General features: G+C 41.8%; 1 protein-coding gene and 1 long non-coding RNA gene across 2 annotated transcripts in view; both read left to right on the forward strand.

The window, feature by feature from the left end:
• The window catches only part of LOC126395349 (uncharacterized), a 20219-nt gene extending 14473 nt beyond the window's left edge, over positions 1-5746 (forward strand). Inside the window, exon 3 of the long non-coding RNA XR_007570437.1 lies at positions 5681-5746. This is a non-coding gene — a long non-coding RNA (uncharacterized LOC126395349). The remainder of the gene's footprint in view (positions 1-5680) is intronic.
• Positions 1-5802, forward strand: part of LOC126395323 (LIM homeobox transcription factor 1-beta-like) — a 202106-nt gene that overhangs the window by 156106 nt on the left and 40198 nt on the right. The window lies entirely within an intron of this gene.

The raw sequence follows: 5802 nt of genomic DNA on the forward strand, positions 1-5802 counted from the left end.
ATCTGAAAATATAGGGAAGTACCAGGAGGCAGTATGCAGATAGAGGATGAAGGAGAGGTCAGCGGACTTCCAGGGGCCAGTCAGTCAGCGGCTGCCACTGAAGAAGCCACTTTGACAGGGGAAGGTGATCCAGGGACCGTGTGCTAGGGCCCAGTCATGACAGGGCGAGTATGGAGGACCTAAGGAAGCAACTTAGGGTGGAGACACTCCTAAGAAAGAGAGCAGAGAGGGCTCTTGCACAACGAAAGAGAATAAATTTGGGATTAAGAAAGAAGTACAATTTAAAAAAAGTGACTCAGCAAAGGGTGGTCACTTTGTTCCCATCCCTGGAGCTGGAAAATGCATAGCTTTAGGAACAGCAAACCCTGCAAGAAGAAAACATGATACACACACACACAACTAAGAAAAGGAACAGCCACAAAATAATTTGCTGCTCATGTAATTTCTAGCTACCTCACTTGTGGAGTCTTTTGACAGCAGAAACTTAACAGGGCTCTTTCAGGATCACCTAAAAGACACAATATAAAATAATTAAACTTAACATTCCATATAAACATGTAATATTTTTAAATCAGAGGTAAATAATATCATTAATTCAGTGGTAACAGGTGTTGTGATATACTCGTACCGTAGTGTTTCAACCACTGTGCAATGTTTTGGTCTTATATGATTAAGTTTATGAATGTAACATTCAAAGACAAGCTGAAATAGCATTTTTAAGCTGTCTAGCCTCTATAGTGTGACTGTGACATAGTTCCAAGTTAAACATAATATATGCCTTAAATGCTGACAGAAGAAGTAGTAGTAGTAGTGAAGTAGTAGTCCTATTTTAGTCTGTCATCCCACGGAATACATATAAACAGGAATTAAATTATAAGATAATAACACTCTTATGTAAACATTAAAAGAATACACCGTACATAACGTTAGGTATTTGATAAAGGCTCAGGCAGAAGTATGTGCGCCTGTCCTACATTATCTTCTTATGGAACAGTTGAGAAAACTAATAAAAGCTAACACATCCTATTAACGTTACCCTTAGCTAACACCGTCAGGTTCGGATGATAAAATCTAAATAAAATCCGTTAGTAATCATCCCAACTATATGTGATTTGTCTGTGATTCATTAATCAAACAGGGACACCACAAATGTCAGGTGCAAAACAGTGCTAAACCTCCACAGCTGGCGGCGTCGAGCTAATGAACTAGCAGGCAATGGCTGAAAACCGATCATAATTCCTGACTCTAAAAAACCATAATTACATTGTGAACATACAAAAAAAAATTGATATCTACATAATAAAGGACCTCCGATATAATAAACACACCTAATGACTTAAAATTGGTCGATATTTCATCACCTTACCTCAGGAGTTTCTCGTCATGCTGCCATTGAAATAAACGGGGTCTATACTATAGAGGGCTCCATAACCCGGAAGTTCTGTCCGCCATGTTTTACAACGGAGTCCTATGGGAGTGTCGCCACTCTGTTATTATCTATCGCTCTGATATAGCCTATATAGTATATACGTGTCACACGTCCGTAACACGACACGTTGTTGCTTCAAGAGCTGACACTTTTGACCCCTGTGATCACATGACGTGTCTACGCATGCACGTCTGATTAGCATAGCAAGCTAGTTAGCATAGTGATGCTACGTGTCACACGTCCATAACACGACGCGTTATTGGTTCCAGAGCTGACACTTTTGACCCCTGTGATTATATGACGTGTCTACGCACGCACGTCTGATTAGCATAGCAAGCTAGTTAGCATAGCGATGCTACTGCTCCTGGGTCGATCCGAAAAATAGTTTATTGTAGGCTAATGAACTGGGGTTGAGCGGACCGGTTGCCATGGCGACAAGTATTCAAAGACAGTGCGTTCACCTATGGATCTGACAGAGACTCTGGACTGATCATACACAGCTGGACTTGATTGCAGGGCACGAACTGAGAAAGGAGATCCGAGCGAGCGACAGCTTGGCTCTGGGAAGCGGAGCTGCTGTAAAGTGCCCGACGAAGCCACCTTTATTTCATTCACGGCTGGAAGGGGGGGCGAAGACAGCCAGCGTAGGTTGAGAAGTTCCAGGGGTAGGGTGGAGGTTAGTTAAGGACCGGGGAATTAGGAGTGTCCTCCTGCTTTCCAGCTTTGTGTGTGCGGGCGTCTATCACGCTGTGAGCCGCTTGGTGTTCCAGCGCTGGAACCTCCACTGCATACGGCCGGGTCAGACCAGCGCCACAAGCCTAGACCCCGGTGGAGGGTCTCGTTGATCCAGCCAGTTGAGAGTTTGTTTTAAAGTATGACATCTTAAGTGTTTTTGTTATATTTGCAGTCCTGTCAGTTATAACTGAAGGCCGAGCGCGCTCAAAAACCTCGCTCCGTGCGGTGCTTTCTGTCTGTGGAGTGCACATCTTTAAAAAAATGTTTGACAGAAAATTAACCTGTTTTGTTGACCTTTTTTAGTAATAAATTAATTCTTTTGGACTTCAAACATTTTTCTCAGCGCATTATTGGTGAGTTAAGCCAGCCGCCACCTGTAGAAAGTGGTTCTACACACAATAAAGCCTATAGTTTGGGAAAGTATAACACAGAGGTCCGCTGGTTTTAATCCGCCCGTACCCTATTACGCTATTAATTAATAATTAAAACTGAATGACTCAAATCCGTGGATATCACAGGTTGAGGTGGAGCAGGTCGCTGTTTAATGATAAATCCGTGGAGCTATCCATGGTGGTGAATTAACACACCTCATTTTAATCCACCTCAGCCTGTGACCAGGAGGGTGAAACTCTCTACTCTGCAATGCATTCAAATAGTTTGATACCTTTTAAAAATCTAATACTCCATGTAAATTATGGGGAAATATTTTCAGTCACAATGCTAACAGTCTGCTCAGACTACCATATGCTGGAATCACTCTAAACGTTAAATAGACATACATTTACGGTTTACATTAAAAATATAACAATTTCATGAGACACATTTTTTCTTTCATATAAAGCTGTAAGTAATAACAGATGATCTGTCACACGCATTTTGGGATACTTAAGTGTCAGTTGCTCGCTGTGAGAAAATGGGCTTTTTTCAGATGATCAATTTTCTTGACTTGACTTATATTTTCGATAGGCTATTATTTTTTTCGTTATTGTATAATTGTTTTCAGTTAATCAGGCAAGTTTATTCTATTGAAATTTATAATAATTTTCGTATGACATACGACATGAAAAAAAAGTGCCGGCAACGGCTGAATCTCCTTGTCAGGGCAGCGTCCCTAGCAACACTGGGCTACATAGCAGCGGTCATTACACAGTAATATCAGACCTCTGAATGCCGCGACTGACCAATCAGAATACAGTGTAATAAATATATATAATATATATATATGTACATATACAGTATATATATAGCCTATACATATACGTGTCACACGTCCATAACACGATGCGTTGTTGCTTCGAGCTGACACTTTTGACCCCTGCGATCACATGACGTGTCAATGCACGCACGTCTAATAACCACACGTCTAGGTGTGTGCAGGCATTGCACGCGCATTGCATGTGTAACAAGTACACGGTGAATGCACACGCAGTGCACGTGAAGCAAGTACACGGTGATGGTTGCAGACGTAATGTACACGTATCAAGTACGCAGTGAATGCAGTGTGTGTGTGTTCGCTGATACGTTTCACCCCTCATACTCACACACACACACACACACACACTCATATTTGTTACACTGGGATTGGGGGGTATTTTGTGAAATAATACACTGTTGAAAGCTGAATGGAAATGACTGCTTGCCTGTTTTTGCTGCTGCTGATTTTGGTTGCATCTATTTAATTTCTGTTTGCTGGTTATTGTTTTGTACGACTTGACCTACCATTTTATTACCTATTAATTGTCAGACTTGACTCTGACTGGCACCCCACGCGACTAATCAAGGTCAAAACCGTTACAACATATATAATATACATTTATGTATATAATGTTAAAATATCGGCTGCTCATATTATACATGGCCAAAGTTTCAAATAATGGGGTAAATGTACTTAGAAGTGATCCCTGTGAGTAGAAAGCACAGCCTCAGACTGCTCTGAATGTGAGTCGACATATTCCATATTTCATATGCTCACAAGCATGTGGTTTCTATAGTTTGTTTCCGTTGCTCCAGAAGCAAAGGAGCAGGACAGAGTGGGCTCATCGAGATCTAAATAGCTTTTGTGGCTTAAGCAGTTTCAGAAAAAGGCTGAACTGAGGGGCTGCATAAAGGTACAGTACAAGACAAAAAAGTTTTTTTAAGACTAAGATTCATGCAAAGCTCTGGTGGAGTCTGAGGATAAAACTGGAGCAGATCCCCTTTAAGCTCACTAAAGGTCTCATCATTGATCTTTGCAAGTCATTTTGAAACACATTTAACATGCTTGTAACTGAATTAGGCGAGCAAGATAGTACCGAGATCCATTTGAGTACAAGAACACAATTTGAACTCTTAAACCAAGTCTTTTAACTGCTTATTTTTTCTGCACTACAACTACAGATCTATGTACCTGCACATGTGCTTGGCTGTGCATTAGGATGTGCACTGGTGGTGGGCATCTCCTCTGGTGGGTTGTTTGCCACATCTTTTAGAAATTTAATATTTTTGCCGCACACACAACAAAAGTCTGGGGAAGCTGTCACGGTAGAGCCACAAAACGGACAGTAACGTTACATCTGTGGGGGGAAAAAGAGGAGAGCTTGCAAGGTCGGCGAGGTTATGTCAGAAACAGTGGATAGTTAGTTTTCCTAAATATTTAAACAATATTATTATCTGATTACCGTCATCTCCCTGTTAAACAATATTATTATCTGATTACCGTCATCTCCCTGTGCTCTCACCGTTATTTTCCTGCAATCGAGTTGTCATCTCTTCACGGCTTAACTTATTTTTGCCCGCTGCACCTCTGCCCGTTACATTTCTTTTTACACACCTTCTCTGCTCTCCCTTTCACCTCTCTCCACCTTCCTCTTATTCAAAAGCCTCTCACTGATCAATGAAGTATCCAATCAAATGTGGAGATGAGGTCGAAAATAAACTAATGTTAAATGCAATTAAATCCCTGGGGTGTCCCGGAAAGTAACGTTAGTTACAGTAACGTTAGCTAACATTACTACTACGGATAGAACTCAAAGTCTCTAGCACGCTAACGTCTGCTGTGTAAATCAGCTTCACTTTCATTATACAGTAAAAGATGAGGGCCACATGTGAAAAACAAGAAAGAAAGAAAAATAAAAAATAATACATACCTTTCTGTGTTGCCTGTCCCGGCTCCAGGAGCACTTCCGTTGTATGAGTGTATATGCAGTGTTTTCTTTTTTTGCATTTGTTTTCTTATTTGCAGCGCGTTTCAGCCCAGATAGCACACATACATCTGGCCGACGTCGGCCTGAGGACTACACATCGGCCCTGAATTTATGACGTCTGACAAGCGTCGGCCGCATGGGCGGATATCTTTAAATTTAATACTCTTTTGTCCCAGCTCATCAAACGTCTCTGTTACGTCGGCTTTGGGTCGGCCCAGAGCTGTAGAATGTCTGCCCACATACGGAAGTCACCACAGAGGCGGAACTTCATCTCCGCGGTGTTTGTTTGGAACTGAGCTCGCAGGACACAGCATCTCATCGCAGTTGGTTTCAGGTAAGCTCTACTGGAATAAATTGGCAGAAAATAGCTTTGTTGTTTCTTCTGTGACCGTTAAAAGAGGTTCCTGGTGAGTGGCGAAGCACGACTGGGTGTATATAGCTTAGCACAGCTCCCCA

Source organism: Epinephelus moara, chromosome 9, assembly GCF_006386435.1.
Source record: "Epinephelus moara isolate mb chromosome 9, YSFRI_EMoa_1.0, whole genome shotgun sequence".
Lineage (NCBI taxonomy): Eukaryota > Metazoa > Chordata > Actinopteri > Perciformes > Serranidae > Epinephelus > Epinephelus moara.